We start from the raw sequence: 18,151 nt of genomic DNA on the forward strand, positions 1-18,151 counted from the left end.
AAGTAAGTATATCTTTTACGGGCTGTAAAGTCTGTCTTTTGTTTATAGTGCTCTTACAAAACTAGTTATGCACTGCATTTGTAAGTGTATAAACATGTAAGGGACTGGGATGCTGTGTGTTCCTGACCAGTGAATCCTGCAACACCAGGAACATGAAGTGCACATAGTATGAGAATAACAGAAAAACCCCTCACTCTTCTCCCCATCAACTTTTCATAGGCCTTTTTAGGACTATATCCTGGGATGTGGGAGTATGCTGAATGCTCCTAACAGTTATAGCATGCTGGCCATACTGTTTGCAGTTCTCAGACTTCTGCAAAAGTTTCAAAGACATTACTGCATTGCAATGAACTGAGGTATGGTACCATTTAAAAAAAAAAAAATTGTGTACCTCTGGCCATTACATACAGCTGCTTATATGATGTCCAATTATTAAGGCTGGTTTCTTTTTAGTAATACTAAACACCAAATTGAGTATTGCGTATGTGGTCCATACTATATTGCCTCCATAATGCATCTACCCTTATAGCATACACCTGGAGTGCTTTTATGTGTATTGCACCTAGCCTCCAGAGTTGCTCAGTTACATGGTTTGCAGCATTGCAAACAGCGATGTGTACTTTTGCTATTCTTTTCTACTACAATATGATTATATTACCTATACATCCCTTCTTGCAGCAGGAGTGACTCTGGATTTTGGCTATTCTGCTGACCAATTCACTTGTCATTTAGCTACCCGTCGTCATATATTTCCTCTATCTTCTTCTGCACAAGTATCTGTGGATGTTAAATAATACCGTGCAACCCTGGCATTGCCTAGGCAGTTCTGCCAAATCTAGAATGTGTATCATTGCCATGTTGAAAATGACTGGTTGATACTTGTGTTTTTTGGGACCTCCCTCCTCCATTGTGTCTGTTATGTCTTACCAGACTTCATAACTCATGCTTTTATTAACAAATAAGGTCTATACGCTTATGCAAACTATTAACTCTTCCCACACTTCAGGACAGAGCTGTCACGAGGATGATAATGCCCTGCCAGGTGGTTCCCATCAACAGCCTTGCCAGCAAGAGAACATTGAGGAGCCCAACACTGATAACATCAACCCTGTGTCCCCAGCTCCCCGAATACAGGAAGAAGGAGGCGCGGAGCCTGATAATAGATCGCCACCCTTCCAGCATGAAGGAGAGGAAGCAGAAATGCAAGAAGAGGGGCCATGCGCTGAAAAGCAACACATGCTGGTGTACGCTCAGCATTTAGTTGACGCTATGGAGGGCATGCGGGCAGCACAGGAGAGGCATACAACAGTGAGCAGCAGACTGAACTCCTAAACAATGTTGTTTCTGCCTTCCAGCTGCTGACACAGCAGCTTGCCCCTCTGGCTGCTGCAGCAGCTGCACAGCTACAGGTGTGCCCGGACTCTGTATCTATTGTACAAAATGTCTATGCTGATGGGGGAGGGGCAGGTGATGACTCCTGGCCTTTCCACCTCCCAAGGTGATAAGGTGAAAGAAGAGCCTCATGAGGGGAACACAACCCTCGGACACTGCCCCTCTGAGGAGCTCACCAGAGGGTACGCTGTGGCACATGGGGGGAGGGGGGAATCTTGCTAACTACATTCATGTTATTTCACTTTTTACCTTCCCTTGCACTATAATTAAATATGCACTTTTCACTTTTAAAACATGAATCTGTTTCTTTGAGACAGGGCAGCAGCTGATGTTTATGAGTGAAAGCTTGGTATATCTGGCTGTGAATCTAACTCCGTACCATATGTTTTTTTTCTTCTCATCCGGTGTTGGTATTCCTCATTGTGTAACTTTGTTGTGCAGGACACAGCAGGCAGTGAAATTGTGGCAAACCTTTACAGCTGTATATAGTAATAACCTTCCCGTTTTGTCCAGACATCTGAAGCAGCTCTTGGAAATGCCAAAGGTGTGCTCTAGGATCAACCATGTTCGCTTTTTGTACTTTTTCTTCTGCTGGTGTTGCAGGATGTCTAATGGGCGTTAAGAGACAAGTTTTCCAATGGTAGCCCTGATCACATAAGAAGGGAAATAGACAGGGGTTCATTTCACAGCAGTTACATTTATAGCTAGGGAGCTGCTTACAGCTGTAACACCTGTTATTACGGCCCTCACAGGCCGATGCAATACTGTGCGCTGGCCACAGTGCACAGCTCAACACATGACTGGTCGTGCGTTTTGGATGCATGCCCATAACCCTCGATGTAAAACGGGGGTTAGCGCATCCAAAACGCATGTCCAATTGAGTGAGTAGGTAACAGCGCTCATCACATGTAAATTCATGATGAGTGTGCACTCGATGCGCACATTTTAACCCACAAAAATTAATGCTTGCCTGGAGCAAGCATTAATTTTTGAAGAGCTCAAAAAAATTACAGAAAAGCAGAAAATACTCTCTCCCAAATGTACATCCACACTCACACACACTTTGTCTCTCAATCACACACAGCCACCCACACTTTCCCCCTCTCACACACACATTCACACTCTCTCCCCCACATACATATCCCTCCACACTCTCTCTATCATTCAGACACCCATCTATACACTCCCTCTCTCTCAAACACACATGCATCCACCCACACTCTCTCCCTCTCACACACACAAAACCGCACTCTGTCTCTCCCAGAGACACTCAACCACCCACTCTCTCTCATTCACAAACACTCTCTCTCCCACCACACTTACACTCTATCTCTCCCACACATAAAACACCCACACAAACATTCACTGTCCAGAGATACACAAATATTTTCTCCCACACACTCACTCTCCTACACACATACCCACCCAAACTGTCTCTGTCTCCCACAAACACACTCTCCCAACACCCACATACACTCTCTCTCCCCCAAACACACATCCACGCACGCACATACTTTCTCTCTCCCACACATACACACAAATCCACGTTTTCTCTCTCCCACACGCTCACCTACACAATCTCCCTCTCCCCAAAAACACACACACTTGGAAACTCTCTCTCTCACTCATGCACCCATCCATTCTATCTCCCACACATACACCCACCCACACTTTCTCTCTTTCTCTCATACATATCCAGCCCCATTCTCTCTTCCACAGCGACACCCACCCACATAGTTTCTCTCTCTCCCTCTCTATCACACACATATGCATCCACCCTCTCTCTCTCTTTCCAACACATCACCCACAATTTATTTTCCTCTTCCACAGAGACACTCACCCACCTTTTCTCTCTCCTTCTTATATCCACTCATCTATTCTCTCTCTTCCACACACATACCCACTCACACTGTCTCTCTCACAAACTCAAACACATTGTCTCCCCCTCTCTTTCTCCCACACATACATACCCACACTTTCTCTCTCTCTCACAACTACACACCCCCACACATTCTCTCTCAAAAACATACATCCACACTCACACATACTCTCTCTGTCCCACTCGTACACACAATCACAGGTTCTATCTTTCCCACCTATCCCACACAAATACACACACTCTCTCTCTTTCCCACTCACACATCAACCCACATTCCCTCTTTTCCAGACACCCATACACCCACATACTCTTTCTCTCTCTCTCTCTCTTCCACACACACACATCCACTTACACACTCACTCTCTCTCACACACACACATACCCAAACACACTCATACACATACACACGCCCTGTCTCTCAAATAGTCATTAATATTTTCTCCCTCTCCCACACACAGCCTCCCACTGAAAAACACACCCAAACTCAATCTCTCACACATAGACAGATACTCTCATTCACACACACACACTCTCTCTCTCTCCCACAAAGACAACCACCTACACACTTTCTCCCACCCACCCACCTACATTCTCTGACTCCCACACATACGCACACACTCTCCCTATCCCCCACACACCCATCATCTCTCTTCTACACACAACCCACATTCTCTTTCTCTATCTCTCCCACAGGCAGACTCATTCATCCACTCTCTCTCTCTGACACACACACATCTTCACTCTAATATCTTCCATACACACATACACACTCTCTCCCCACCCACACCCAATCCCACCCTCTCACACGAACACATTCACCCACACCTTTTCTTCCCCACACACCTTCAAATACACATCCACGCACACATACACTTTCCCACACAGACAGCCACACTTTCTCTTCCACATATCCACCAACATTCTCTCTCTCTCCCCCACAGGAACTTTCACCCATCCATTCTTTCTCACACATACACACACACATTCACTCTATCTTTCCCATACACTCACACTTTCTCTCTCACACAAACACATCAACACAGTTTCTCTCTCCCAAACACACACACACACTCTCTCTCTCTCTCTCCTGCATACATACGGTGACTACACACACTGTGTCTCTCCTATATACACACCCATTCTCTCTCTTTCTTTCACAGACTCACTCACCTACAGTCTCTCCCACATACACACCCATCCACTTTCTCTCTCCCTCATACACCCACTACTCTCTCTCTCCCTCACAAACCCACAAATTCTCTCTCTCTATCCCCCACACACAACACCCACCCACATTCCCTCTTTCCCACACACACACTCTCTCTCTCCCCCACACACCCCCACACACAGTTTCTCTCTCTCTCTCACACACATGTACTCACTCTCTCTCTGTCTCCCACACACACCTATCCACTCTCTCTCCCCCAACACACATACTCTCTTCCACACAGACACACCCTCTGCCTCCTATGCACATACTCACTCACCCACAATTTCTTGTGCTCTCTCTCACACCCATCCACCCACAATTTTTCTCACATACGCATGCACACATGCTCTCTTTCACACACATGCCCACTCTCTCTCTCTAACTCATAGTCATCCACAGACTATCTCTATCTCTCTCACACACACATCCACCCACACTCCCTCTCTGTCTTCCACAAGCATTCTCACCCATTCACTCTGTCTCTCTCACACACACACTCAGCCAAAGTCTCTCCCTCCCCAACACATACACCCTCACTCTATCCTTCCCACATACACATACACATGTACACACCCTCACACTCCCACAATAATAGTGTCTGTGATCTGAAGATGGCAAAACAATATGACAAGGCAATAGCTAAAGCCAGAAGAATGCTGGGCTGCACAGAGAGAAGAATAACCAGTAAGAGGAGGTGATGATGCTCTTGTACAGGTCCTTGCAGAGGCCTCACCTGAAGTACTATGTTCAATTCTGGAGTCCTTATCTCAAAAAAGAATAGAGACAGGGTGGAGACAGTCCAGAGAAGGGCAACCGAAATGATGTGGGGTCTGAAGGATCCGAATATATATACCCTTGAAGAGAGGATGTGCAGGGGAGATATGATTCAGACAATCAGATACCTAAAAAGTTTTAATGAGTACAAACTTTGAACCTTTTTCTTGGAAAGAAAACAATAGAACTAGGGGTCACAAAATGAAATGCCAGGGAGGACAACTCAGTGTTGCGGTATGCTCCGCTTCCCCTCTCTCCTCGTTGACTGGCGCTTACCTTCGGGCCAGGGAACGCTGCGCTCACCACCCTCCGGCTCCCAGGGACGCGCATAGGCCCATGTGGTCTCCGCCATTTCCTTGCCCCGCTTGCAGTGGCCTCGCACGCGCGCGCGCGAGTACGGACTCTTTGGGCGCCCAGAACCCGGAAGCCTGGCTCCGCCCGCAGTGATGACGTCACCCGCCACCCAGATATAACCGGCGCTCAGACTATTCCTCTTCGCTTTGCAACGAGGTTCACTACAGTCCTGTAGCTCTGAGTTGCGTTCCTTGCTGTGTTTCCTGCCTGCCTTGACTTCGGTTCGTCCTGACTATGCCTTGCCTGCTGCCTGCCTTGACTTCGATTCGTCCTGACTACGCCTTGCTCGCTGCCTGCTACCAGCCTTGTCCTCAGCGTGGCCTGCTCCAGCGCCTGCCGGCAGCCTTGCTTTGCCACGACTCCGGACCCCACGTCAGGCGCCCCTTGCAACTACGCCTGTGAGATAGAGTTGTCTCTGCTGTCTCCTAAGTCCCAAGGTGCTGGAACCCTATGGGCCCCTCCTGGGGTGTTCCCGGTGCCCGGGTGAAGCTCTTGTCTTGAACTCTATTCTCCCTGAACTGTCTAGTTCCTTGCTGCTGCCTCTCTCACTAGCACCCAAGTCCCAAGGCACCAGAACCCTACGGGCACCTCCTGGGGGGTTGCTAGGTGTCCGGGTGAAGAGCTTGTGCTAGTCCTGTTACCACTGGTTGTACCTGCTTCTCTGTTGCTGGACTCTCTCTCTGGGGCCCAAGTCCCAAGGTGCCGGAACCCTACGGGCTCCTCCTGGGGGGTCTGCGTACCCGGGTGAAGATCCTGTATCAGACTCTATTGCTACTAAACATCCTAGCCCTCTGAGTCTTGGCTCCGCCTCCCGACCTACTCCGCCCCTCGGGGTGGGTTGGCCCAAGGGTCCACTATTCAGCCGCAGAACCCGGCCATAACACTCAGATCCAACTACAGCAAATATTTCTTCACAGAGAGGGTGGTCGATGCCTGGAAAGCCTTTCTGGAGGAGGTGATGAAGATGAAAACAGTTAAAGAATTCAAAGGGGCAAGGGATAAATACTGTGGATCTCTATTGGCTAAAGAATTAAAAGGGACATGGGGTAAATACTATGGATCTATAAAGGCTAGAGGACAGAAATGAGAAACGTGTGCAGAAGGCTAACTTGCTAGAGCGGCAGTTACTACCTTTAGCAGAAGACTTGGAGATTACTACCCTTAATCAATAAGCCTTGATGCTTTTCATGCAACTGCAACATTACTCCCCACTTAGATGGCTAGAGGACGGAAATGAAGAAAAGCATGCAGTGGGGCAACTTGCTGGTGCAGGGGTTACTACCCTTAGCTGAAGGAATGGAGATTACTACTCTTAACCAATAAGCCTTGATGCTATTAATGCAACTGCAATATTGCTCCCTTCTTAGACAGCGGAGGCGGGGGGGGGGGACGTACTAGAATTGGTTTTAGATAATAACCAAGGGCCCTGACTTCTTCAGTCTGGGATACTGATGCACAGACATAAGAGAAAAAGCACAGGACTGTTTCTACAGTAAGTTCTAAAGGAAATGATGATAACCAAGGGCCCTAACGTTTACAGTCTGAGGTACTGATATAAGACATAAGGGGAAAAGCATAGGACTGCTTCTATGGCCAAGTCCATAAGCAAAGCACGTAAAGCAGCACTGTCTACATTTTCAAGAAGATTCATCACCCAGTAAAAAATGTTGCTAGCTGCAATTTTTATGGATTATCATAAGGCTTGGAGGATAACTGCACAGAGCGAAGGTTACTACCTGTCAGGTAGATTTTAAAAGCATTGCTTTCGCAAAAACAGCCCTATACATTTGTATGTGGGCCGCACTCAAGCAAAGCGAATTTTAAGAAGCCAGGAAGTACGCACAGACATACCTGTGTGCATGTCAAGACTAAGGAGGCAGAAAAAGGATTGGGTGTTCCAGGGTAGAGCCATGACATATGCATGTAACCCCTGAATTTTGCAAGGCTAACCATGGCAATGCACACAAAGTTACGCAGGTAACTTTACTACTTTTGTTTTAGAAAATTTTATTCCCGCATCATATTAGCACAGTTAATCAAAAGATATTTACAACCTTCAAATTTTGACTTATCTTGCAGAAACTTAACCTACATCCTAGAGATTATCATTCATCTTTAATTGTTTTTACCATTATATTGTAATTCTAAACTATTTCTCAAATCATTGCAAAGATTATCTTTAACATGTTTTCATTTACCTCTATTCATCTCAAAATTTCCCCATTTATTCACTTCTTTCTCTATAATTTCACACTATTAGCATTGGTTACCCTCTCTCCAACCTATTGATGGAGCCTCATCCTATTCTGGTTCTTCCTATACTGTCTGTTGGAGCCACGATTTCTGTAATTCGCCACTTCCAGGCTTTCATCGCTTCTTCTTACGTTGTTTTTTTAGCATCTTATTTATCAGGTTTTATATACGGTCATTAAGAAAATATTCCATCTCAGGATATATAGAAACATAGAAACATAGAAATGACGGCAGAAGAAGACCAAATGGCCCATCCAGTCTGCCCAGCAAGCTTCACACACTTTTTTCTCTCATACTTATCTGTTTCTCTTAGCTCTTGGTTCTATTTCCCTTCCACCCCCACCATTAATGTAGAAAGCAGTGATGGAGCTGCATCCAAGTGAATATCTAGCTGATAAGTTAGGGGTAGTAGGGGTAGTAACCGCCGCAATAAGCAAGCTACACCCATGCTTATTTGTTTTACTCAGACTATGTTATACAGCCCTTATTGGTTGTTTTTCTTCTCCCCTGCCGTTGAAGCAGGGAGCTATGCTGGATATGCATCGAAAGTGAAGTATCAGGCACATTTGGTTTGGGGTAGTAACCGCCGTAACAAGCCAGCTACTCCCCGCTTTGTGAACCCTTTTTTCTTCTCCCCTGCCGTTGAAGCAGAGAGCTCTGCTGTATTTGCATAGAAATTGAAGTAACAGGCTTATTTGGTTTGGGGTAGTAACCGCCGTAACAAGCCAGCTACTCCCCCTTTGTGAGTGCAGATCCTTTATTCCACATTTCCTCTTGCTGTTGAAGCTAGAATGATGTTGGAGTCACAGTAAGCATGTGTACGTTTATTGAATAAGGGTATTGTCTCCAGGCAGTAGCCATCATTCTGGCGAGTCACCCACTCTTCATTGGCGGCCTCTTGACATTCTGGCGAGTCACCCACTCTTCATTGGCGGCCTCTTGACTTTATGGATCCACAGTGTTTATCCCACGCCCCTTTGAAGTCCTTCACAGTTCTGGTCTTCACCACATATAGTCCATTACCAATTTTTTTCCAGTTTGATATATCGTATCCACATCCAATTCCATGCTCTTGAGGTGCAACAAATTCCTTGCCCTCCAGAGGGCCTCTTTCATGCACCCCATCCAAATCCATAGTCTTGCACATGGCCATGCAGACTCAAATAGTCCATACATCACTGCTTTTTCTGTTATCACCACATCTGGATTCATCGCCTCCATCCACAACTCTGCTTTTCTCCATACCTCTTTTGCCACTTTGTATCTCCAGAAGATGTGTACTAGCGACTCCTTGCTCTTTCACCCCTCCCTCATGCACAGATGCAAGTCTAGAGATTTTGAGTGAGATAGAGAGAGACGCTCTATATATATCCCATTGTAAGAGGGGCACTTTCAACTCAGGGTGGATTTGGGGGGGGGGGGGGGGGGGTTACATTGGTCTGCCTAGGGCGCAAGGATCTGTAGACCATTGTAACTGCTTCCTGGAGCCTCTCTAAACCCTCTGGGCCGTGCCAACTTAACCCAGGCTAAAGGGAGCTCCCTGTCCCAGAATCCCTTGCAGTGTTGGTCTTTAAGTAGGACCAGACCAGATGCCTGTGGCCGATCCTTTAAGGTGGTTTGAGGGAGTTTCTTATAGACTCCCTCACATATCCTCCCCCTCAGCTCAGCCTTGTCAGGTTGAGCATCCAGCTGTCTCCAGGCTAAATTCTGGCTCCTCCTCAAGGACATTCCCCCTCTGGATGGACTGCCCTGGTTATCTATGAGTTGGCCCCTTAGTGTTGAAAACTGGGGGCAATCCTCCCTTGACAAATTGTGTCCTATTAAAGAATTTACAAAGAACCGTCATCATAATGCACCTTGATTTTCTAACACACTCCAGTGTAAAAAATTTGAACTAAGGAGGCTGGAACGAAGATGGCGCCATCATCCATGCGCTGAGAACTTATCCTTATACAAAAGTCATCTCATAGCTTACCAAAACAAAATCCTGAAAACGGAAAAACAATACATATATTCAAAACTAGCAACATCTTTTAATAAACTGGCTGAATTATATCAAATGATAAATCAAATTATTAAGCCTGCCTCAAACTTATCTGTTCTCCCTATAACAAAGGAGGAGCAGAGGTGATATGATACAGACTTTCAGATACTTGAAAGGTGTTAATGATCAAAAGACAACGACAAACCTTTTCCTAAGGAAAAAAATCAGCAGAACCAGGGGTCACGATTTGAAGCTCCAGGGAGGAAGATTCAGAACCAATGTCAGGAAGTATTTCTTCACGGAGAGGGTGGTGGATGCCTGGAATGCCCTTCCGGAGGATGTGGTGAAGACCAGAACTGTGAAGGACTTCAAAGGGGCGTGGGATAAACACTGTGGATCCATAAAGTCAAGAGGCTGCCAATGAAGAGTGGGTGACTCGCCAGAATGATGGCTACTGCCTGGAGTCAATACCCTTATTAAATAAACATACACAGGCGTGACTCCAACATCGCTCTAAGCTTCAACAGCAAGAGGAAATGTGGAAAAAAGGATTCACACTCACAAAGAGGGGAGTAGCTGGCTTGTTACGGCGGTTACTACCCCAAATCAAATAAGCCTGATACTTCACTTTCAATGCATATACAGCATAGTTCTCTGATTCAACGGCAGGGGAGAAGAAAAGAGGGTTCGCACTCACAAAGCGGGGAGTAGCTGGCTTGTTACGGCGGTTACTACCCCAAACCAAATGGGCCTGATACTTCACTTTCGATGCACATCCAGCATGGCTCTCTGCTTCAACGGCATGGGAGAAGACTTATACGTCACGCATATCCAGCATAGCTCCCTGCTTCAACGGCAGGGGAGAAGAAAAACAACCAATAAGGGCTAATAACATAGTCTGGGTAAAACAAATAAGCATGGGTGCAGCTTGCTTATTGCGGCGGCTACTACCCCAAACTAATCAAGCTAGATATTTCACTTGGATGCAGCTCCATCACTGCTCTCTACATTAAAGGTGGGGATGGAAAGGAAATAGAACCAAGAGCTAAGAGAAACAGATAAGTATGAGAGAAAATATGTGTGAAGCTTGCTGGGCAGACTAGATGGGCCATTTGGTCTTCTTCTGCCGTCATTTCTATATGTTTCTATGTAACAGATTCAGATCTGAATACTGCAGACATGTTTGCCAAATACTTTATCGACAAAGTGAATAAAATTAGAAGCTCCATTACAACTCCTACTCACACAATAGATGATGAATTCTGTCCTGACAATGCTCCTTGGGCTGAATTTAATACTGTCACAGAAGAAGACATAATTGAATGTATTTCAAACATGAACTCCTCATCCTGCTGCTTAAACTCCTGTTCTACAACACTCTTAAATCAATAAAAAGTTAAAACTGATACCTGTAACTTTATTATGTGATTGATCAATGCCTCACTTAATGAAGATTATATCCCAGACTCCCTTAAGAGAGCTGTAGTTTGGCCTGTCCTTAAAAAACACAATGCCGATCCCTCAGCGTTGACAAATTACCGGCCAATATCCTCCTTGTCATACATTGCCAAGATCCTCGAAATATGCACCCTCAAACAGTTGACCTTCACTGACTGCAGTAATGTACTAGACCTGTAGGCCAATATCAATTTGGTTTTCATAAATTTCATAGCACAGAATTACTATTGCTCTCTAGTTTTGATATCATAAGTCGTGGTTTTGAACATGGTACTATCTTCATTATGGTGCTGCTAGACATCTCTGCAGCATTTGACATAATTGACCATAGCATATTGCTAAACTGCTTGAGCACACTAGGTCTCACAGGGAAGGTATTGGCTTGGTTCAACTCTTTTTTTGTCAAACTGCGCTTTACAAGTTAAAATTGAATCATATACCTCATCCTGGCAGATAGTTGCATCTGGAGTACCACAAGGCTCTGTGTTGTCAGCAATGTTATTTAACTTCTATATGACACCATTGTGCCGAATACTTGCAAATCTTGACTTCACTATAGATTAAATGCAGATGATATACAATTTTTCTTTCCTATTAAAACAACATGGACACAAACTGAACAAGTTCTTTCGAATTATCTCACTACTATTCAAAATTGGCTATCTCAAAATAAGCTATTATTGAACATCCAAAAAACTGAAATAATACACCTCACAAGAGTCCCATTATGCAATGCCCCATCTGAACTTACTATTAATGGTCAAAGTATTCAAATGATGAAATCTGTTCGAACTCTTGGCATACAAATTGATCCATCATTAAGCATGAATGTTCAAATTAAAAGTCTAATGCAGACTTCCTATCACAAATTGAAGCTGTTACGACACCTCAAGTTTAGATTACTGCAATTCATTGGCTTGCCTAAATATACTCTCTGCCCATTACATTTCCCGGCAAGATCCCTCCGATCAGCAAATCAGAATATTCTGGATATCCCCTCCCCTAAAATCGCACGTCTGAACAAAACTAGGGAAAGAGCACTTTCAATAGCAGATCCAACCTTTTGGAATTCGTTACCCAATGAACTGAGAAATCTAAAAGATCCCAAGTTTTTAAAGAAAGCTTTAAAGACATTTTTATTTAAACTCGCTTTTAATGTCTAAATCCAGTTGTATGATTGTTTGACTACTCGCTGCTATGCAATTTTTATTTTATATGACATTGTCACCATGTTTTAAAAAATTTGGGCTGGATTTTAAAAGGGTTAGGTACGCGCGTAACCCTTCTAAAACGGCCCTGCGCACGCCGAGCCTATATTGCATAGGCTTCCAGCGTGCGTAAAGCCCTGGGACGCGCGTAAGTCCTGGGGCTTTCTTGGGGTGGGCGTGTCGGGGGCGTGACGCGGTCAGCGCGTCATCGGGGGGGCGTCATCGGGAGCGTGGCCGTGGCCTCCGGACCAGCCCCTGGACCGGACCGGAACATGGCGCGCGGCAGCCAGCCCGGCACACGCAAAGTTACGCATGCTTCGAGCGACAAAGGTAGGGGGGGGTTTAGATAGGACCGGGGGGGTAGGTTAGGTAGGGGAAGGGAGGGGAAGGTGGGGGGAGGCGGAAGGAAAGTTCCCTCCGAGGCCGCTCCGATTTCAGAGCGGCCTCGGAGGGAACGGGCAGCGCGCGCAGGGCTCGGTGCGCGCAAGTTGCACAAATGTGCACCCCCTTGCCTGCGCCGACCCCACGAACAAAAGTACGCGTGCGCGCTGTTTCTTAAAATGTACCCCTATGTGAATGTGATTTTGTAACCTGCCCTGAATGTAGGAAGGGCGGGCTATAAATGTTTTAAATAAATAGATAGATAAATAAATCTCATCCCAGAATTATTGGATACAGGAGTTCAGGAAAGACTCCTGCGTCTATCATGGCTTGCCCTGTCAGGGTCGTTAGCCGGACTTGACTGGTTGAACATCTCTGTTTGTCCCTGCATATACAGGCAAGTGTCTCTTTCCTCTTATGGTTGATTTGCTCTTGAAGCAAGTCCTCGCAAATGAAAATCTTGCCATACCCTGCCATACCCTGAATCTATCAACGGTTCAACCTGGAATACAAAATCTTTGAGTTCTGAATAAGGAATGTCCACAAAGTTGGAGCTTTAACAAAGTGTGGTCCCATTCATGTTCCCAGTCATCATTGTTATTCTGGGGCTCTATTTCCAGCTCTGGTTCCCCTTCATATTGTTCCTCCAACTTGCGTTCTGACTCCAGGTCTTCACACCAGGGATATTCTTCCCCGTATGGTCTTCCAACTTACAGAAAGAGCAGGTCGGTGGAGCAGATCGCCTTTTTGTATTGCCCATTTCTTCTAAAGGCTCTTCATTTTCTATCTGTTGATACAGGCAATGATCTTCATCATGACTGTTCCCTGCATACAGGGCACAAAAGGAAAAGATGTTCACACCCACATTCCTGGGTTATTCCAGTCTCTCCGAGGTTCCTTTTATCCTTTGACTTAAGGGTCGCCCCTGTTTTGGAGATTTGCTTTTCTCCATGTGTATTTTGCCCTCTAATGTCGGCTGAGTCACTAGGCCAGTGTCCATAACTTTACTTCCCTCATCTCAGCAGTCCCTTGCCAAGTGACCTCTCCCACCACAGTTAAAGCATGTGGAAGAGAATGTGGTCTGGGTTCTGGGAATGGAAGAAGAGCTAACCATCTCTGAGGGACACTTCTGAGGACATCCATTCTCTGCGCTTCATCAGGGGGTTTATACGGGCTGCCTTTCTAGCCTCCTTACACCTTTGGGCATTAATTGCGCCTGGTGAAAGACTTCTGCCAGTTCTAGGGCTCTTTCCAATGTGAGGCCTGTGTATCGGCAGACCCAGTTCCACATGGGTCAGTCAAGCCCATCTAAGCACTGTTTCAGCAGCACTTATTGGGCTACTTTGAGTCCAGTCTTTGCCTCCAACTGCAACCACTTCCAGCCAGCATCCTTCAGACTATGAAACAGAATTTGGGGATTCTCCCTGGCTGGAAATGCTGCTGGTATGTTTCTTTCTCCAGGATAGCAGCCTTGACTTCCACATAGGTAGCTCTCACTCCTGCCTGTGAGCAAGTTAGCCAAGTAGATATTCCAGCTGGCTTCAGGCCAAGCCAATTCGCAGGCAGTCTGTTCAGAGTTTTTCAGGAAGACCTCCAGGTCCTCACCAGCCTTTATTTTAAATAGGATGTGAGGGAACAAAGATACCTTGAGGTATCCTGGTCAGAGCAGTCTGCACAGCCTCTGTAGTTGAGTTAGCACTGTACTTTGTTGTGTTAACTGTTCTTAAAGCGTTTGCTGCCTATCAATTTGCGATTGCATAGCATTCTGCAATAGCTGCTGCCCTACAGCCAGGATCTGGATTACTTGCTCCATCTTCTTTGTTCCCTGGAGCAATTTAGACTGGATATCTCTATGTTGAAGAGGGAAAACAAAAAGAACCCTGCTGGCCTGGCCAGCCCTGACTCACTGCTTTAGCTCTGACTACTCAGGTGGGGTTATCCCCCTTGGCTTATTACAGCTTCAATGGGCAGGTAGGACTGAGAGATTCCCAGAGAGAGAGGGAAGAAGAAAAAAACTCTCTGGGTTTCTGCCTTTTTTTTTTCTCTGCTGCAGCTGTCAGCCTCGGCCTGTACTTCAAACTTCTGTGCTCTTCCCCTCCAGTAGTACTTTTCTTCTCTTCCAAACACACTTCCTTCGGTAGGGCACACACAATAAGCTTTTCCACTTTCTTGTCCTTCTCTGGGAGACTTGTTTTTTTTCTGTGCCAAGCTTAGAAAAATCCCCTGACACCATAATTGGTAGCTTGAGTGAGAGGCGGCTTAATGACAGCCAGAAAAAACAGGAGGCAGACTGTTCCTTAAATGCACTTTATTTACAGTGAAATAAACTAAAAAACAAATATGGCAGCACACCTTCACTTCAGGAGTCAGAATAAACTATATGACTCACTTTACTTCAGGTATTGCACAGTCCTTTAAACCTAGAGGTCCTTGCATTTGGTAGCTCTCTTTCCTCTTCCCAGGGCCTCCCTAACCCCTCTGGGCACTGCCAACTTAACCCAGGCTAAAGGGAACGCCCATGTTCCAGAATTCCTTGCAGTGTTGCTCCTCTCTCTCATTGAAAAACACCCACCCACATTCTCTTCCACACACACCCTCACACTGTTTCTCTCTCCCACTCCCACATACATACACATACACTCACACTCTCTCCCACATTTACATCCACTCTCTCTCTCCCACACAAACATCCACCTACACTCTCACTCCCTAACACAACATCCACTAACTATCTCTCTCTGTCCCACAAAGATGGCCATCCACATACTCCTTCTCTCTCTTTCTCTGCCATACACACACACTCACAGACTATTCTCTCTCTTCCACATACCCTCCCACCCTCACATTCACACATACACACACACTCTCTTTCTCATACACACACTCTCTATCTGTCCCACACACACTCTGTCTCTCTCCCACACAGACACCCATTCTTTCTCTCTCCCACACAGAGCAACCCACACTCTTTCCTACACACACACTCTCTCTCTCCCCCAACACACCCATCCATACTCTTTCACACACAGTCATCCACATGCTCTGTCTCTTCCCCATTCCATCAGCAACTATCTCTCTCTCACATACACACACCTACTCACTCTCGTCAAGCATACACACACACACACACTCACACAATCTTTCTCCCCCCAAAACACATTCTAACCACATGCATACTCTCTTTCTCGTACACAACCACAGTCATCCACACTTTCTCTTTCTCTCCCACACACACTCACCAACCTACATTCTCTCTCCCACAAACCCACATTCCCATACACACACCCTCTTTCTTCCACACACACTCTGCCATACACATATTTATCCACACCCTCGCTCTCTCCCACACTCACTCTATCACAAACACGCACTATATCTAGCTTTATTGCTTTGATTACATTGTATGATACTGCGATAAATTAAATAACAAATAATAATAATTATCACACACACTATTTTTCCCTCTCACAATCACACACCACCCACACTCTCCCTATAACACCCACACTCACACTCCACCCTCCCACACGCATACCTCCCCACATTCTCTCTCCCAAATACATATATACACATACACACTCTTTCTCTCTCTCTCTCTCTTTGTCACACACACACACACACACACACAAACCCTCTATCTCTCCCAAATAACACCCATTGTCTCTCTCTGCCGCACAAACATCCACCAACACTTTCTGTTTCTCTTTCTTACACATACACATCCACCCACATTCTCTGTCTCCCTATCCCACACACTCACATAAGAAAATAAGAAAATGCCATACTGGGTCAAACCAAGGGTCCATCAAGCCCAGCATCCTGTTTCCAACAGTGGCCAATCCAGGCCATAAGAATCTGGCAAGTACCCAAAAACTAAGTCTATTCCATGTTACCATTGCTACCCACTCTTTTTCTCTCTCATCCACACACACACCCACTCACATACCTTCTATCTCTCCCACAAGCCGTTCATATTTTCTCTCATATACAGCCACCCACATTCTCTGCTACACATGCAAATACCCACACACAAACTAACTCTCTCTCCCCCACACACTATCTTACACACATTACCCACCTACACACTCTATCTCTCTTCCATTCATACATCCAGCAACTCTCTCCTACACACAAATCCACCCACTCTCTCTCTTGCACACACATTCATTATCTCTCTCTCTTTCTCTCTCCAACACATACATCCACACACTCTCTCTCACCCACACACATACATCAACCACATGCACACTCTCTATCCTACACATGGACTCCCACCCACACTTTCTCTCTCTTTCTAACACATACTCACCCCCCTACACTCTCTCTCTCCAACAAATCCACCCACTCTTTCATTCTCTCCCAAACACATCCACATACTTTCTCTTACAAACACACCTAGCTACTCAAGTTCTCTCTCATGCACACAGCCACATACTCTCTTGCTCCCATACATACAACCACACACACATTCTCCACATACACTCTCCACACACTCACACTCACTCTTTCTCTCCACTCACCTATATTCTCTCCCCACACACACACCCATAGTCTCTATAACACCCATCCACATTCTGTCTCTCAGACACACACATCTGCCCACACTCTCTCTTTCTCAAAAACACTCACATGCACCCACTCACATGCACCCACTCTCTCACACACATATCCACCCACTTTCATTCTCACACACACACACTCTCTCTCTCTCTCTCAAACGCACCCACACACTGTCTCCCAAATACACACCCAACCACCCTATCTCACTCTTTCCCACACACGCACACACACACTCTCTCTCTCCCTCCCATACCCTTCCAACCCACTGCCACCCTCTCTTTCTCTCTCACTACTTTTCTCTTACTCACTTGCTCTCACTTTTCTCTTACCCCTCTCTTCAGGGCCTCTTCTTCAGTCACCAGTGGGACCTTTTCCTTTCTTTGACTACCAGTGGTATGTGCTATACTGGTGGTCACTGGGCCTCTTTCCTTTATTCAGCTGCCAGCAGGATTTGCTTTTCTGGCAGCCTGTTAGGTTCTCTTGTTTGGAAGGGCAATGTACTCTCTCCTTCTTAAACTCCACCCATGGTCATGGCGTGGGTGGGTGGCAGCAGGAGTAGCATTTAAGTAACATCATCTCCTGCTCTTGTGGGACCAAGCTCACAATAAGAGCTGTGAGATTGGGCCCCTGGCGGCAGGAGTTGACATTGGCTTAAACTCAACTCCTACTACTGGCTACATGTGAAGAGAGGGAATTGG

At 45.9% G+C, this 18,151-nt stretch overlaps 1 protein-coding gene across 2 annotated transcripts in view; it reads left to right on the forward strand.

The window, feature by feature from the left end:
* The window catches only part of TIGD3 (tigger transposable element derived 3), a 36,192-nt gene that overhangs the window by 16,099 nt on the left and 1,942 nt on the right, over nt 1-18,151 (forward strand). The window contains exon 2 of one of the 2 annotated variants that reach the window (XR_003858293.1): nt 1,007-1,663. The exons of the other annotated variant lie outside the window; for it this stretch is intronic. The gene's annotated coding sequence lies outside the window, so the exon portion shown is untranslated. Of the gene's footprint in view, nt 1-1,006; nt 1,664-18,151 lie in introns of those variants that run through there. 2 annotated transcript variants of the gene reach the window in all.

The sequence above is a fragment of the Rhinatrema bivittatum genome, chromosome 8, assembly GCF_901001135.1.
Source record: "Rhinatrema bivittatum chromosome 8, aRhiBiv1.1, whole genome shotgun sequence".
NCBI lineage: Eukaryota > Metazoa > Chordata > Amphibia > Gymnophiona > Rhinatrematidae > Rhinatrema > Rhinatrema bivittatum.